The sequence below is a fragment of the Mytilus galloprovincialis genome, chromosome 8, assembly GCF_965363235.1.
Source record: "Mytilus galloprovincialis chromosome 8, xbMytGall1.hap1.1, whole genome shotgun sequence".
In the NCBI taxonomy this organism is placed as follows: Eukaryota; Metazoa; Mollusca; class Bivalvia; order Mytilida; family Mytilidae; genus Mytilus; species Mytilus galloprovincialis.
In genome coordinates this window covers 62,549,384-62,567,336 of record NC_134845.1, presented here as the reverse complement: position 1 = coordinate 62,567,336, position 17,953 = coordinate 62,549,384, and the positions used below count along the sequence as shown (strand labels likewise).

Genomic DNA, 17,953 nt, shown 5'->3' with positions numbered 1-17,953 from the left:
CTTATAAGATTTTCATTTCCTTATTCGGTTTCTTTTTCCTTTTTCCTTTTTCATTTCCTTTTTCGGTTTCTATTTCCTTATTTGATTTTCATTTCATTTTTTCATTTCTGTTTCCTTATTCGGTTCTTTTTCCTTATTCGAAATTCATTTCCTTATCTGGTTTCTGTTTCCGTATTCGGTTTCTTTTTCAATACGGTGGTCAGACGGTCCCGGATCCCAGAAAAATATTTAAGTGGGAAATAGCTTGTGTCAATCCCTTTCAAAGGTATTGACATAAGCTATTTCCCACTGAAATATTTCTTGGGGATCCGGGCCCGTCTGGCCACCACAGAGCTCGGTTCAAAGGCTCCCTTAACGTAATTTTCCGTATTAACCACACATTCGGTACTACTCGGCATATCCCTACATCAAAGTTCTGAACCGGACCTAGCTCATTTCAAAGGTATTGACCTAGGCTATTTCCCACTTAGATATTTTTCTGAGATCCGGGCCCGTCTGGCCACCACAGAGGTTCAAAGTTGCTCTTTAACATAAATACAATACCCAGAACCCAAGTTCCTTTTTAATCACTGTGTATCTACATCCATTTGGTATAAGTTTTATATATTACAGAGTCTATGATTTCGTCAAATTTAGGACATTGAAAGACCGGGGTCTCAACATCATTTAAGCGGTCCTAAGCGGTAGATTTTCACTGTACATTTCTTTTTTGGCTTTTCATAAATATTTCTATTTATATATTTCTAAATGTCACTGGAGTGATCGGTATTTGTTTTTGTTTTATATATCATATATTAAATTACATCTTTGATGAATCTTTGATGTCGTTTTATTGATAAAATTCTATACTACATAAAGACAAATATTCAACTTATATAAGGGCTTAATGGACAAATCGACAGACAGGACGGACCACACTTGGTTAATCATATATACATACCATATAAAACTTCATTTTTGAGGGATTATATATATATATACAACCTCTAGTAACTTACCCTGTATTTCACTTTAAATGTGTCTCGTTTTATATTAATGTATAAGTAAAATTGTCGGGCAATCTATGACAGATTTGTTAGTCTTTCTTTGTCAGCTGTTCATATTAAATTGTTCGTATTGCCTCAAATCTGTGTGTCTTCTATGCCACGTACAACTGTGACGATATTGACTTACAATTCTGCTCAAACCGGTGCTAGGGCTGTCTTGCAACTTTTATTGAGACGAGAATGATTTCTCTGTGTTGAAGATCTCACTGTATTTTGTCAAGATGAAGAACAGCAATAAAGTCTTAGACGCTGTTTCTTTGCTGCAAATTTATTTTGTATATGTCTTGATTTTGGTGTCGGGCAAACTTAGGTAAGAAAGCGGAAACGAAAAATTCAGTATTTTTTTTTATTTGTTAAGGCGCATAACCCTAGAATGGCATAAATGACGCCATCAAAATCAAATGTGATATGTATTTTCTTGTAATACGGATTGTGTATAAGTTTTATAACATTTTGTTGAGGCAAACTCGAGATAAAAGAACGAAAGCTAAATTCTTGACGTACAGACATACACACGGACAAGGCTAGCAAAACTTGATGCCCCCTCCACTATAAGTCATATTTCATTGAGTAACCCGATGTTTTCATCACTTAATAACGATAATTGCTATATCCTATTCTCTTTTTATTTATATAAAGTTCCGGAAAAATGTCCCTAACCATATTAATCAGAGTCTTAATATCTAGAAGGAATTCCGATCTATATATAGGAAATTATTGACCTGGCTACTGAGGTTGTTATTTGTCGCTTCTGTAAAAGAAGTAAAAAAACGGGGCATGTATTAATACCAAAATCGGGAATACCGGCTGGTATTTCATAATCTACCATGTATTGTTTCGTAGTGGAAATTTGTTCTTACGAAACAGCTTCTAAATGCACATCTTATATCATTTTAATGTCTCATATAGACTTTCCAGGTCGTTTTTCATTGTATACTAGAAAGATCTCATTTTTTTCTGAATTGGAGAATCATTTTTAAACGATAAAGATTAAGCCCCAGCCCCACTAGACCACGATCCCACCACGCTCACCGCGATCTAAAATAAATTCAGATCGTGGTGAGGTCGCGGTATGAGTGGCATGAAAATGTAAATTTCCGTTGCTTTCACGATGCTACTACGTCCTCATTGCACTTCTACAACGATCCCGCTACGATTATACTACGTTCCCACCGCGCTTATTCTGCGACCTCACTACGCTTATCAAAATCTTTCTACGCTCATCGCGTTCTCACTACGACCATACCACGAGTTATCCGATTACAACACGATCTTACCACGCTTCTACTGCGATTATAGCACGTTCTTACCACGATTATACTACGCTCATACCGCGATCTTACTATGTTCTCAGCAATAACGTCAACATCGTGTTCCATATCAATACAGTTTCATTCCTTCTATTTCTGATTAATACGTAGATTTCGCGGAAACAATACAGTCATGCCGCCAAAATTTACTAGAACACGTGGGCGTGGTGGTAGGGGTTGATGTAGAGGCAGAGGGAGCTCCAATAGTAACAAATCCTGATCCAGCAGAGATGTCGGACCGACCAATCCAACCCAAGTTACGACCTATTGCTGGTCCATAAAACTCAAATGACGATATTTTAGTGAACGATACCAGAGATGACACAGATGTGTCAACAGATATAGGAATATGTGGTATGAGTGCGTTTGAGACAACTCTCCATCCAAGTAACAATTTATAAAAGTAAACCTTTATTGGCCAAGGTACGGTGTCCAACACGGAGCTTTGGCTCACACCGAACAGCAAGCTATAAAGGGCCCAAAAAATTACTAGTATAAAACCAACGGTCTAATTTAGATAGAAACGAGAAGCATGGTTGAGCCGTTAGAGAAAATGGACAAGAAGTCCTAATCACATACAGACAAACAAAATCTGGAGAGATCTAATATATTTTATGTGAAAATGACAACGAGAATGATGGTCGTAGTATGCACGTAGTCAGGTCGTAAGAAGAGCGTGGTGAGTACGACAAGGGCGTGCTAGAATCGTACTATAGTCTTATACAGCGTGGTGTAAACGTGGTGTAGTCGCCGTGAGAACGTGATGGTCGTAGTGATGTCGTAATAACGTCGCTGTGAGATCGTAGCACATTCTCTCCGAATAGAATCACGCTCTCGCTACGATGGTACAGCGACCTTTGCGATCTTACTGTGACCTTAGCGCGCTCTCACTACGCTTCTACTACGACATGATTTCGCCACGACCGCAACACGATTGTTTTGAACATGTTCAAAGTTGTCCACGCTCATCACGATCTTGAAGACCTCACCACGACCGTGATACGACCTTACTACGATCTACACGATCGTACTACGATCATCAAAATTTGCATTTTTTTCACAGATCGTAGTGCTATCGTGGCCTAGTGGGACTGCGGTATTAAGCTGGGGTCACACATTCACGATTTTTACTGCCGTCCTTGACAGGACCATTCCCGGTTAAAATTTGTCAAAAGTCTGATCAAGATCCTGTGAATCGTGGATGGAAATTCGATTTGTATCTTTCGCCAGGTAAAATTCGACCGAGTCTGTCACGACTGCGTCCCGATTCTACCGAATGTAATCCGACAGAGATCAGATAGTGACAAGACAGTGAACCGACGCTGACGGAAGTTATCCGATCGAAAACTGTCGGCATAATCGGGATGATCAGGTACTGTCGGAACGTAATCCTATCACGGTCCGCTCTATCGCATTGCAAACGGCTTTGTCTGGTCTCAGTCGTATTGTATTCTGTTATTGTTGGGACTTCTCCAGATCATTCCCGTTCCACAGGACACCGTCCCGAATACACAGAACATTGTTAGGAATTCGATCCGATACAGCAGAATCTGTCACGACATAGGCACGATTGTAATCCGACTAGACAAAATCGGCTGAGTTTCCCCGAATGTTACGGGACGCACCTAACTGTCGGGGTGCTTTGCCGAACTATTCAGACCCTTCCCGACCAGTAGGAATCTGTTACGAACTAAAACGACTGCGTTCAGACAATAATAGGACATTCCAGATAATTGAGGATACTAATCCGACTTTTTCACTTTTCGTGTCGTATCGCTGTCTGATCTCAAACGGGAGCAATAATCGGCAATGTGTGAACCCCGCATTAGACAGTATTTTACATACGAAGAAACAACTCAGTCTCATGCTACTTAGTGGACATTTTGATGAGTTAGTCTCATGCTACTTAGTGGACATTTTGATGAGTTAGTCTCATGCTACTTAGTGGACATTTTGATGAGTTAGTCTCATGCTACTTAGTGGACATTTTGATGAGTTAGTCTCATGCTACTTAGTGGACATTTTGATGAGTTAGTCTCATGCTACTTAGTGGACATTTTGATGAGTTTAGTAGTTTACAAAACCGTTTCGTAGTGGACAAATTGTGTCATAATTGATATCAACTCAATATTAAATTGATAAAAACATACTGAAAATTACATGGTACCAAGGACGTATAACTAATATACGTCCTTGATGGTACTAACCCTTGTTAATTGTTTTGTGCAAATATAATTGAAAAATGAGTATACAAAACGACTGCATGCCATGGTAGTTGTAGTGTCCCGGCACTACGAAACGATTTTCTCCCGGAAACCGAATAAGGAAATAGAAATCCAATAAGGAAATAGAAACCGAATAAGGAAAAAGTAACTGAATAAGGAAATAAAAATCGAATAAGGAAAAAGAAACCGAATAAGGAAATGAAAATCAAATAAGGAAATAGAAACTGAATAAGGAAAAAGAAACTGAATAAGGAAATGAAAATCGAAAAAGGAAATAGAAACCGAATAAGGAAAAAGAAACCGAATAAGGAAATGAAAATCGAAAAAGGAAATAGAAAACGAATAAGGAAATGAAATTCGAAAAAGGAAATAGAAACCGAATAAGGAAATGAAAATCGAATAAGGAAATAGAAACTGAATAAGGAAATGAAAATTGAAAAAGGAAAAAGAAACCGAATAAGGATATGAAAATTGAATAAGGAAAAAGAAACTGAATAAGGAAATGAAAATCGAAAAAGGAAATAGAAAACGAATAAGGAAATGAAAATCGAATAAGGAAATAGAAACTGAATAAGGAAAAAGAAACTGAATAAGGAAATGAAAATCGAAAAAGGAAATAGAAAACGAATAAGGAAATGAAAATCGAATAAGGAAATAGAAACCGAATAAGGAAATGAAAATCGAATAAGGAAATAGAAACCGAATAAGGAAAACGAAACCGAATAAAGAAATGAAAATCAAAAAAGGAAATAGAAACCGAATAAGGAAATGAAAATCAAAAAAGGAAATAAAAACCGAATAAGGAAATGAAAATCGAATAAGGAAAAAAAACGAATAAGGAAAAAGAAACCGAATAAGGAAATGAAAATCGAAAAAGGAAATAGAAAAAGAATAAGGAAATGAAAATCGAAAAAGGAAATAGAAACCGAATAAGGAAATGAAAATCGAATCAGGAAATAGAAACCGAATAAGGAAAAGAAACCGAATAAGGAAATGAAAATCAAAAAAGGAAATAGAAACCGAATAAGGAAATGAAAATCAAAAAGGAAATAGAAAACGAATAAGGAAATGAAATCGAAAAAGGAAATGAAAATCGAAAAAGGAAATAGAAACCGAATAAGGAAAAAGAAACCGAATAAGGAAATGAAAATCGAAAAAGGAAATAGAAAACGAATAAGGAAATGAAATTCGAAAAAGGAAATAGAAACCGAATAAGGAAATGAAAATCGAATAAGGAAATAGAAACTGAATAAGGAAATGAAAATTGAAAAAGGAAAAAGAAACCGAATAAGGATATGAAAATTGAATAAGGAAAAAGAAACCGAATAAGGAAATGAAAATCGAATAAGGAAATAGAAACCGAATAAGGAAAAAGAAACTGAATAAGGAAATGAAAATCGAAAAAGGAAATAGAAAACGAATAAGGAAATGAAAATCGAATAAGGAAATAGAAACTGAATAAGGAAAAAGAAACTGAATAAGGAAATGAAAATCGAAAAAGGAAATAGAAAACGAATAAGGAAATGAAAATCGAATAAGGAAATAGAAACTGAATAAGGAAAAAGAAACTGAATAAGGAAATGAAAATCGAAAAAGGAAATAGAAAACGAATAAGGAAATGAAAATCGAATAAGGAAATAGAAACCGAATAAGGAAAACGAAACCGAATAAAGAAATGAAAATCAAAAAAGGAAATAGAAACCGAATAAGGAAATGAAAATCAAAAAAGGAAATAAAAACCGAATAAAGAAATGAAAATCGAATAAGGAAAAAAAAAACGAATAAGGAAAAAGAAACCGAATAAGGAAATGAAAATCGAAAAAGGAAATAGAAAAAGAATAAGGAAATGAAAATCGAAAAGGAAATAGAAAACGAATAAGGAACTGAAATCGAAAAAGGAAATGAAAATCGAAAAAGGAAATAGAAAACGTATAAGGAAACGAAAAAAATGAGGAAAAAAAAATTTGAGGAAAATATTTTTTGAGGAAAAAATGTTGAGGAAAAAAAAATTTGAGGAAAAAAAAAATTTGAGGAAAACAAATTTTGTGCAAAAAAATTTGAAAGAAAAAAATTTTAAGGAAAAAAAATTTTAGGGAAAAAAAAATTTGTGAAAAAAATTTTGAGGGAAAAAAAAAATTCAGTTTGGACTTGTAATATTTTCAAAATTTGAATATCGAAAAAGGAAAAAGGAAACCGAATAAGGAAATGAAAATCGAATAAGGAAATAGAAACTGAATAAGGAAATGAAAATTGAAAAATGAAAAAGAAACCGAATAAGGATATGAAAATTGAATAAGGAAATAGAAACCGAATAAGGAAAAAGAAACTGAATAAGGAAATGAAAATCGAAAAAGGAAATAGAAAACGAATAAAGAAATGAAAATCGAATAAGGAAATAGAAATCGAATAAGGAAATGAAAATCGAATAAGGAAATAGAAACTGAATAAGGAAATGAAAATTGAAAAAGGAAAAAGAAATCGAATAAGGATATGAAAATTGAATAAGGAAAAAGAAACAGAATAAGGAAATGAAAATTGAATAAGGAAATAGAAACCGAATAAGGAAAAAGAAACTGAATAAGGAAATGAAAATCGAAAAAGGAAATAGAAACCGAATAAGGAAATGAAAATCGAATAAGGAAATAGAAACCGAATAAGGAAAAAGAAACCGAATAAAGAAATGAAAATCAAAAAAGGAAATAGAAACCGAATAAGGAAATGAAAATCGAAAAAGGAAATAGAAAACAAATAAGAAATGAAAATCGATAAAGGAAATAGAAACCGAATAAGGAAATGAAAATCGAAAAAGGAAATAGAAACCGAATAAGGAAATGAAATTCGAAAAAGGAAATAGAAACTGAATAAGGAAATGAAAATTGAAAAAGGAAAAAGAAACCGAATAAGGATATGAAAATTGAATAAGGAAAAAGAAACCGAATAAGGAAATGAAAATCGAATAAGGAAATAGAAACCGAATAAGGAAAAAGAAACTGAATAAGGAAATGAAAATCGAAAAAGGAAATAGAAAACGAATAAGGAAATGAAAATCGAATAAGGAAATAGAAACTGAATAAGGAAAAAGAAACTGAATAAGGAAATGAAAATCGAAAAAGGAAATAGAAAACGAATAAGGAAATGAAAATCGAATAAGGAAATAGAAACCGAATAAGGAAATGAAAATCGAATAAGGAAATAGAAACCGAATAAGGAAAACGAAACCGAATAAAGAAATGAAAATCAAAAAAGGAAATAGAAACCGAATAAGGAAATGAAAATCAAAAAAGGAAATAAAAACCGAATAAGGAAATGAAAATCGAATAAGGAAAAAAAAACGAATAAGGAAAAAGAAACCGAATAAGGAAATGAAAATCGAAAAAGGAAATAGAAACCGAATAAGGAAATGAAAATCGAATCAGGAAATAGAAACCGAATAAGGAAAAGAAACCGAATAAGGAAATGAAAATCAAAAAAGGAAATAGAAACCGAATAAGGAAATGAAAATCAAAAAGGAAATAGAAAACGAATAAGGAAATGAAATCGAAAAAGGAAATGAAAATCGAAAAAGGAAATAGAAACCGAATAAGGAAAAAGAAACCGAATAAGGAAATGAAAATCGAAAAAGGAAATAGAAAACGAATAAGGAAATGAAATTCGAAAAAGGAAATAGAAACCGAATAAGGAAATGAAAATCGAATAAGGAAATAGAAACTGAATAAGGAAATGAAAATTGAAAAAGGAAAAAGAAACCGAATAAGGATATGAAAATTGAATAAGGAAAAAGAAACCGAATAAGGAAATGAAAATCGAATAAGGAAATAGAAACCGAATAAGGAAAAAGAAACTGAATAAGGAAATGAAAATCGAAAAAGGAAATAGAAAACGAATAAGGAAATGAAAATCGAATAAGGAAATAGAAACTGAATAAGGAAAAAGAAACTGAATAAGGAAATGAAAATCGAAAAAGGAAATAAAAAACGAATAAGGAAATGAAAATCGAATAAGGAAATAGAAACCGAATAAGGAAATGAAAATCGAATAAGGAAATAGAAACCGAATAAGGAAAACGAAACCGAATAAAGAAATGAAAATGAAAAAAGGAAATAGAAACCGAATAAGGAAATGAAAATCAAAAAAGGAAATAACAACCGAATAAGGAAATGAAAATCGAATAAGGAAAAAAAAACGAATAAGGAAAAAGAAACCGAATAAGGAAATGAAAATCGAAAAAGGAAATAGAAAAAGAATAAGGAAATGAAAATCGAAAAAGGAAATAGAAACCGAATAAGGAAATGAAAATCGAATCAGGAAATAGAAACCGAATAAGGAAAAGAAACCGAATAAGGAAATGAAAATCAAAAAAGGAAATAGAAACCGAATAAGGAAATGAAAATCAAAAAGGAAATAGAAAACGAATAAGGAAATGAAATCGAAAAAGGAAATGAAAATCGAAAACGTATAAGGAAACGAAAAAAATGAGGAAAAAAAAATTTGAGGAAAATATTTTTTGAGGAAAAAATCTTGAGGAAAAAAAAATTTGAGGAAAAAAAAAATTTGAGGAAAAAAAAAATTTGAGGAAAACAAATTTTGTGCAAAAAAATTTGAAAGAAAAAAATTTTAAGGAAAAAAAATTTTAGGAAAAAAAAATTTGTGAAAAAAATTTTGAGGGAAAAAAAAATTCAGTTTGGACTTGTAATATTTTCAAAATTTGAATATCGAAAAAGGAAAAAGGAAACCGAATATGGAAATGAAAATCGAATAAGGAAATAGAAACTGAATAAGGAAATGAAAATTGAAAAATGAAAAAGAAACCGAATAAGGATATGAAAATTGAATAAGGAAAAAGAAACCGAATAAGGAAATGAAAATTGAATAAGGAAATAGAAACCGAATAAGGAAAAAGAAACTGAATAAGGAAATGAAAATCGAAAAAGGAAATAGAAAACGAATAAAGAAATGAAAATCGAATAAGGAAATAGAAATCGAATAAGGAAATGAAAATCGAATAAGGAAATAGAAACTGAATAAGGAAATGAAAATTGAAAAAGGAAAAAGAAATCGAATAAGGATATGAAAATTGAATAAGGAAAAAGAAACAGAATAAGGAAATGAAAATTGAATAAGGAAATAGAAACCGAATAAGGAAAAAGAAACTGAATAAGGAAATGAAAATCGAAAAAGGAAATAGAAACCGAATAAGGAAATGAAAATCGAATAAGGAAATAGAAACCGAATAAGGAAAAAGAAACCGAATAAAGAAATGAAAATCAAAAAAGGAAATAGAAACCGAATAAGGAAATGAAAATCGAAAAAGGAAATAGAAAACAAATAAGAAATGAAAATCGATAAAGGAAATAGAAACCGAATAAGGAAATGAAAATCGAAAAAGGAAATAGAAACCGAATAAGGAAATGAAAATCGAATAAGGAAATAGAAACCGAATAAGGAAAAAGAAACCGAATAAGGAAATGAAAGTCGAAAAAGGAAATAAAAAACGAATAAGGAAACGAAAAAAATGAGGAAAAAAAATTTGAGGAAAATATTTTTGAGGAAAAAATTTTTGAGGAAAAAAAAATTTGAGGAAAACAAAATTTTGAGGAAAAAAAATTTTGTGAAAAAAAATTTGAAAAAAAAAAAATTTAAGGAAAAAATATTTTAGGAAAAAAAAATTTGTGAAAAAAATTTTGAGGGGAAAAAAAAAATCAGTTTAGACTTGTAATATTTTTCAAAATTTGAATATCGAAAAAGGAAAAAGGAAACAACTTGTGTCTGGTATAATATTAACAATTACTTGGTGTATTGATGGTCACAGTATGGGTTGCATGTATTTTTTTTATGTATGATTAAGTGCACTCATATTATAAGAACTTTTATGATTTATTTAAATAGCAATTAATTAAATTATTCTCTTGTTTGGTGTATGAAGACGATAAAGGTTAATCAAAAGATTATTTAATTGAATAAAGTTTTCCTTAATTTGGAAGTTATATCATGGGAAGCAGTTTTGTTGAATGATGATATTAATATAATGGTGATCTGTTTTGGAGGTGGAGGGAGCCAGAGTACCAATAGAACATGTTGAAAGGATAGGTGTTGGATATTTTTAAATGAGCAGAAAAACAGAACATTTACACTTTCTGTCATCACACATATGATTGTAAAATGTCTTCAGCGATATGAATATTTCAAGAATAATATTGAAAATATCAATATTCAACCATATATAAAATATATTGCTATATATTATTATTTAATTTTGCAGGTTCAATATAATGATAAAGATGGCAAATTTAACCAAGATTCAGAGTTGTACGAATTGACTTGTGAGGAGATGAAAACAGATTTTACTGCTGGATATTTTGTTTTTGAAGGTATTATGATTAATTTAAGTACAATGTCTCATGATGTACGTCAAGTCATGTGCATGTTTATTCTTTTACTGTTTAATTTTCAAATTGATAAGGTAATACATCTATAATGGTAATTAATGTTGACCCAATTGAAGAATTCATTTAACTACAGAATAATATTATTCAAATTTGTTTATATACATGTATTTTAATTGTATTTTCTTTTCTTTTCAAGAACATGCATGAAACAGACTTTAGTAATAAAAGTGGTGAGTGAAACATTGAGTTGTTCCTCTTTGAATGAAAAAAATATTTTGAAAAAAATGAGTTGTCCCCCTTCTATTCATTTGTGCTATAAATAAAAAAAAAATAAGAATTGTTTTCTCAGTAAGGCAATAACATCCAATCAAATGCTTGCTTGTATAAATCTTTAGCTGTAGATAGCTAAATGAGAACACTTATTTCATAGGTTATAGTTAATATTTACAAATTTAGGTAGAAAGGCTACATATATTTTCAATACAGCAAATCAGAGACATATATACACATATATGTATATATGTCTCTGAGCAAATGAATAAACTGACCACTGTACTAAAAATTAACAAATTTAGACACGACAGGTTGAAAATATTGTCTCCTGATTTTTCAGGACTACATGGTATATTATGCAGGAAATGGTTGTGCTATACTTGTGTCACCTTTGGCAAGAGTACCTAAATACATGAAATAGGATTCAGATTTACATTTTAACAAATATTTAATTTCAATTGTTCGTTTGTTCATTTTCTCCATCTCATAAAATTTGTAATAATAACAATTTTTAAATTAAGGCAACAGTAGTATACCGCTGTTCAAAACTCATAAATCCATGGAAAAAAAACAAAAGCGAGGGAAACGCAATAAATACAAGAGAACAACCACAACATCAAAATGCAACACACACAGAAACGGACCAAGCACCAGACAAAATCCCACGAGAACAACGTCAACAAACATAACATCTAAACCAAACACATGAATTTGGGTTAGAAAAGTACCGTGACACGTCTTACGGTAATGTGAACCCACACTCAATAATAAGAGGAAATGTAACACACACTGAAATGAGCTATAATTTAACAATGGCCATATTCCTAACTTGGTACAGGACATTTTTATGATATTTTAAATAAAACTTAAAATAAAGAATGTGTTAAATGTTTTTTGAATTTAAACCATATGATCCAATAAACCTTATCGCTATTTGAACGCCATTTAATGAATGGCTGTTATTTATTTTGAATTTATTGAACCATAAAACTAATTTTTGACTTCTTCTGCGAAGCGGATTATGTAAAATGTGAAGAGTCAAAAATTAGTTTTATGGTTCAATAAAATCAAAATAAATTATTGCCATTCATTATAAATAAATTTCTATCAAAAATAAGGCTCAAAGAACTTTTTATATTTTTTATATTAACAATAACAACGTACACACATGTTGACGTATGAATACACAACGTCAGAGTGGGCGTGTCGCCAGCAAAATTGACAACATTGAAAATAAAACTAATAATTGTAACCAACCAGAAGACAGTAAAAACACCAAATTTATTTTTTACTGGATATCACACAGGTTCCCGTAAAATTTTTACGTCATAAAACAAAACATCTAACGCTACAATGGAAAAGCGATTGTTGTATGCGTCAACAGTTCAAGCGGCCGGGTTAGCGGGATTAGCGACAAGGTGTATAACATGTATAGTCTGGAACATATCTATAGACTATACTTAGCACCAGCCAATGATCCAGAATTTTTTTCACCTAATTTCAGTTCAGCTTCTTGGGGTGAACACTTAATTTTCAAACCAATCTGGAGGCCTGCGAGACGAATTTATTTGATTAAAATCGATATGGACGATACTGTTACATGTAATGCAGTACAAGCTGATGTTGTTTTGTCACATACACATATGTATCAGTGGCATGTTTGTCCAATTTCTGTACTGTACCTTGTATTCTTTCACTTTAGATACATGAAATAAACTGAAAGTCGTAAATCATGACATTTTCTAAAAAATCCCGATTAGCTGTTCACACAATTTTTGTTTCTCATATGATTATGGCTAGATTCTTTGTGTTCATTTGCAAACATTGACACAATTGACGTCTCTCTGCATTTTATGCAATACAATGGCAGGTGAGTTTGAATTTAAATAAGGTTATCAGGTGAAGATGCCATTTTTGTAGGCTGCCATCTTAGTTTTGTGAGTTGGTTTGGTTTGGTTTTTTTACTATTTTGATGTTTCTTTTTCATATGGACTCCACAACAGCTGCTTTTAGGGCAAGGTTGATAAGCTGGGCAGTTGGCTAACCAGAACGATGTGTTTATGTTAGATGAATCATTGAATCATTCTGCACTAAAGCTAAATACATATAGCCCTCAGACATTTAGGCAGCATATGACACTCGCCCATCCACAATGGGTTTCAGAGTGTTGCTAACATGGGTCTACTTGTAAGGGAGCCTCATAAACTAGTTTGTCGTTTAACCATCTCAGAATGTGTATTGCAGTCACATTCCAATGATGTATTGTTTGACCTTATGGGAAATAAAAATTACTTTGATAGGTTCTGTTTGTTTTCAAACGTTTCTTTAACGCTACAAGAATTACACAAATTTTCTGATAACATACATACACGAACAGCAGTCGTTTCTACGATGACAATTGCAGATTTCAAAACTTGAATGTGTATGATTGTGTAACCAAATCACCATGTCAATTTCAGCATGCATGTTTAGTGAATGTCAAGTCTGAAGGGTAGTGGGACAACTCGTACACTTTTGTTTCAAATTGAACAATGTTTTGATATTTGTTTTTACTGTTGAATTTAATTGTTATGTCAAAATAGATAATTATTCACCTTGAGCAATGTATTATTATTGACCATTCCATAATCTTTTTTTTTTTGCAAAATCGTCTCCAGATGAATATGTGATTTTAATATTACTTCGCAGGCCTCACTGTATTTCAAATCGAAAAATAAATGCAGAAAATGTGAGTTTTTTTTTCTTTCTTTCAAAACACAACCAATATACAGAATTAATTGCAGGATAAAGACAATAACTGTTTAGTGTCTTTTAATACATTGTATTAGCTGTATTTTTTTTACTTGCTCGAAACAGGAATAATAGCTTGCTAAAGCTTGCATTACACCTGTTTGATATTTAAAGACACTAAACAAGTTATTGTTTATGAATATGTTATCACAAAGATATAATGGTTGATCCCTTAACAAACCCTAAATTGTAATTAAAATAACATGATATTGTGACATGAAATCAACAGAGCATGAAATATCTCTTTGTAAATATATTTGGTAGCTAAAGACAACATGAAGGGTTCTACATGTTCTAGCTGCAGTATAAAAAGTGAAAAGAATATGAAATCAAAGAGCTAAATACCAATCTTTGTTATTTGTCTCTTTTTGGTAGCACAGAATCACCAAGAACTAATTTTATTAATCTTAGTATTACAAAATTATATGCATTTGCCTATACTAACAACATTATTTTATCAAGTATAAAGTTGGCAACATTTTAGCCCATTTGAATGTTAAAAACAGTTTTTGGACACAAACTGAACTGAAGCTTTTTTTACTTTTGTACAGTTATTAGAAAGGTGAAATGTGTGCTCAATGGTGGATTGGAAAAAGAGGTTGTAGCTGACAAATCAAAAGGAAAAAGAAGATTGAAATGTTTTTGTAAATTATTTATATAAAATGCCAAAAAATTATTTAAAGTAGATTTGGTGTCTTTTTCTCAGCATCCCAGTTGGACATGTTCCAAAGGAAATTTCAATGATTAAAAAAAACACACACAACCAGTGTTTGTTTAATCAAATGATCAAGGCTGTTATGGTTTAAAATGATCCCTTATCAACCTCACTATTGTTGTCTGTTCTATCAAGGCTATTATGGCTTGCAATTATCCATTATCAGCCTCACTTTTGTTGTTTGTTCTATCAAGGCTGTTATGGCTTGAAATTATCCATTATCAGCCTCACTATTGTTGTTTGTTCTATCAAGGCTGTTATGGTTTGGAATGATCCATTATAAGCCTTACTATTGTTGTTTGTTCTATCAAGGCTGTTACGGATTAAAATGATCCATTATCAACCTTACTATTATTGTTTGTTCTATCAAGGTTGTTATGTGGGATTTTGAAATAATCTAACTTGACTGAAAATAACAATTTAACTTCATTTATGAAAAAGTGATTATTAAAAACTCCCAATTCCAATGTTAATTTTTTGTCCGTTAAAATATGACAAATTAAATGTTTCACAATATATATACAACAAAAAATGTATCATATTTCTTACTTAGTACAACATGTACAAGTAAATGTTTTTTTTATGCTAACTCAACCTCCCACTTGTATGACAGTTATTTATAGTTTATAGCCAAAACTGTGGTAACCTACATCCCAAATATACATCACAATTGATTGAATTTTAATTTCAAGCTGAATTGTAAGTTTTTGAAAATATCATTGTAAAATGAATAATCATGATAATAGCATTGAAAGAATAGTATTTATATTTCTTTATTTTGTCAGGAAAATCTTCACTTTAATGGACCAGAAATTTATAATAGTCTATTTAAGTCAATGCATGCTATTGTTCCTGTTGACAACCAGTACAAAGCATTTTTGATGCAAGACTACAACATATGTTAGAAGACGTTAAAGGTAAAAACAATTGTAAATATGACTGACATTACTGGTTTTGATTTCAGTTTTAGAATAAATATTGAGACTTCATTAACTATTTTCTTCATTAACATTTTCCTGCTGTTAATGAATCCTCTGGTGATGGAAATATTATTTTTTACTAACCACTAACCAGTACATAAAAAAAATTTATATGAAGGAGAATACATTTATTGTAGATTGATTTAATTCCAATGGGAGACAACTCTTGTACTATTTTACTTATAAACATTTTCCTTTATGTTATTTAATCCTCTGGTGATAGAAATATGACTTTTTACTAACCACTCACCAGTACATAAAAAGTCTTCATCTGAAGGAGAATACATTTATTGTAGGTTGGTTCAATTTCAATGGGAGACAACTCGTGTACTATTTTACTTATAAACATTTTCCTTTAAGTTACTTAATCCTCTAGTGATAAAAATATGACTTTTTACTAACCACTAACCAGTACATAAAAAGTCTTCATCTCAAGGAGAATACATTTATTGTAGATTGGTTCAATTCCAATGGGAGACAACTCTTGTACTAGTTTACTTATAAACATTTTCCTTTAAGTTACTTAATCCTCTGGTGATAGAAATATCACTTTTTACTAACCACTCACCAGTACATAAAAAGTCTTCATCTGAAGGGGAATACATTTATTGTCGATTGGTTCAATTCCAATGGGAGACAACTCTTGTATTATTTTACTTATAAACATTTTACTTTAAGTTATTTAATCCCTTTTTTTTTTTTTTTTTTTTTTTAACTTCAGATACTTTATTTCACTATAATAGTTGTTAACAAATCCCCTTAATGTTACAACGATTGCACTTAGGTTCTGCCCTGTATGGTTAATTACCAATAAAACCAGGGGATTTCATTGGCAAACTTTATATAATTCTACATAGTATTGCGTGTTAGTTACAATTTACAGAGTAATAGCTGTCTACAACATGTGTGCATTACTTTACTTAACAATGAAAAAGAAAACGGAACTTTGACCGTTTTTTGTTTAGCTTTTAGTTTCTGATTAATCGAAAGTAAGAGAGCATGGTTTCGATCAGATCAAGAGGTCAGTATAATCGAATTATGATTGTTTTTTAGATAGTATCTTAGCATTCAAATACACTAACCATTGAATAATATACTATATCTGATATTCAAACAAAAAAATTAAAGAGCAATTTTGTTTAGAAATTTTTCTTTTTTTTATTTCAATGAACTTTTTGTGATTCTCAAAGATCTAGGTCAATCAAATGTAAACAAGACAGACAGAGAATCAAATTTCTAAAATTTTTCTTTGAAATTTTCTCAAAAAGGAATTTCCCGGATGATTTAAAATTAGTGTATCAATTTCGTTTTTTAGGACTGACATCATATTCACATATTTGGTTCTCTTTTCTGATAAATAAAAGCATTTATAAATCACAAAGCAAACAATTGTTATAATATGATTAAGTACATAATATTCAACATCTTCAATTTTGTACCCTGTTACAAGATTTTTCAGACAAAAAACATGTTGACCAATATTAAGATACATAAATATTTGGTGTAATAATTTCCAAAAGTTATTTAATCCTCTGGTGATAGAAATATGACTTTTTACTAACCACTCACCAGTACATAAAAAGTCTTCATCTGAAGGGGAATACATTTATTGTAGATTGGTTCAATTACAATGGGAGACAACTCTTGTACTATTCTACTTATTAACATTTTCCTTTAAGATATTTAATCCACTGGTGATGGAAATATTATTTTTAACTAACCACTAACCAGTACATAAAAAGTCTTCATCTGAAGTAGAATATATTTATTGTAGATTGGTTCAATTCCAATGGGAGACAACTCTTGTACTATTTTACCTATTAAAATTTTTCTTTAAGATATTTAATCCACTGGTGATGGAAATATTATTTTTAACTTACCACTAACCAGTACATAAAAAGTCTTCATCTGAAGTAGAATACATTTATTGTAGATTGGTTCAATTCCAATGGGAGACAACTCTTGTACTATTCTACTTATTAACATTTTCCTTTAAGATATTTAATCCACTGGTGATTGAAATATTATTTTTAACTTACCACTAACCAGTACATAAAAAGTCTTCATCTGAAGGAGAATATATTTATTGTAGATTGGTTCAATTCCAATGGGAGACAACTCTTGTACTATTTTACTTATAAACATTTTCCTTTAAGTTATTTAATCCCTTTTTTTTTTTTTTTTTTTTTTTTTTAACTTCAGATACTTTTTTTCACTATAATAGTTGT

At 30.9% G+C, this 17,953-nt stretch overlaps 1 long non-coding RNA gene across 1 annotated transcript in view; it reads left to right on the top strand.

Annotated features, from left to right (window-relative positions):
* Positions 1 to 11,207, top strand: part of LOC143043434 (uncharacterized) — a 34,072-nt gene extending 22,865 nt beyond the window's left edge. Inside the window, exons 3-4 of the long non-coding RNA XR_012968384.1 lie at positions 10,841 to 10,949; positions 11,164 to 11,207. This is a non-coding gene — a long non-coding RNA (uncharacterized LOC143043434). The remainder of the gene's footprint in view (positions 1 to 10,840; positions 10,950 to 11,163) is intronic.
* Positions 11,208 to 17,953: the final 6,746 nt, after the last annotated feature.